Below are 1,010 nucleotides of genomic sequence, written 5' to 3' on the forward strand. Positions count from 1 at the left end.
TAAGGTCAAGGTTTATGGCGTCTCGTTGCTCGCCGCAATTTCAATTTTCCTTACGAGGCATTTCGCCCCACGAGCTTTTACATTGAATCCGGTGGCTGTTTGAAACACGGAGGATAAGGAAAACTATTCCCTCGCGGGGAATAGTTAATTATTTCGTGTCGCGTGCGGGAGGGACAGAGGGGAATCTGGGGAGGAGGATTTATTAAGGGTGAACCAGGCGCGCCTTTGACTCGCTACTTGTGAACTCGTTTCTATACTTAGAAGATGGGGCCGAAAACGAAAGCGGGATGAACTGACAATCGGTCGGGCTCGTGATAAACTCGTAATAATCGACGATGAAATCATGGGATCGAATCGTCGATTATTGTAAGAAAAGAAAAAAAAAAAAAAAGAAAAAGAAATTCGAAGGAAAAGATTTTATTATATCTGGAATAAGTGAATTATTCTCGATTCAGAAGTGAAAAATTATAAAAGTATTAATAAATGATGGCGGAAAAAAGGGGCCGAAGAACGGTAAGATAAATTAAACTGATTGGTGAACTTACGTTGACGAAGAAGGATTTGTTTGTCGTTGGACAAGTAAATTGTAACAATCCTTGCGTTTGATGTAGAAATGATGCTGTAATTAAAATAATGTAAAAGTGTAAATGAGAAAACTATTTATATCGATTTGACAATGACTTCGAGAGGAAACTCGTCTTCATTCAGCGAAGAGGATAATAAAATTACCACTCACGACGTGAGAAGGGAAGACAGAGAGAAAGAAAAGGAGAACGAGCAGTTTATTTAAAGCAACGAATTTCCAAGAGGGGCCATACTCGATCCAGGGGATGCTCTTGCGATAAAGGATCGACCGATACATGGAGTGATGTAGTAGAGGTAGCGCGACACGCTGATGATACACGGTTAGACGGTTAGTTTAACGACTTGAAACAGAAATATCTAGTGAAAGAGAGAAAGAGAGAGAGAGAGAGAGAGAGAGAGAGAGAGAGAGAGAGAGAGAGAGAGAG

The sequence above is a fragment of the Apis dorsata genome, unplaced genomic scaffold (assembly GCF_000469605.1).
Source record: "Apis dorsata unplaced genomic scaffold, Apis dorsata 1.3 scaffold_638, whole genome shotgun sequence".
NCBI classification, from domain to species: domain Eukaryota; kingdom Metazoa; phylum Arthropoda; class Insecta; order Hymenoptera; family Apidae; genus Apis; species Apis dorsata.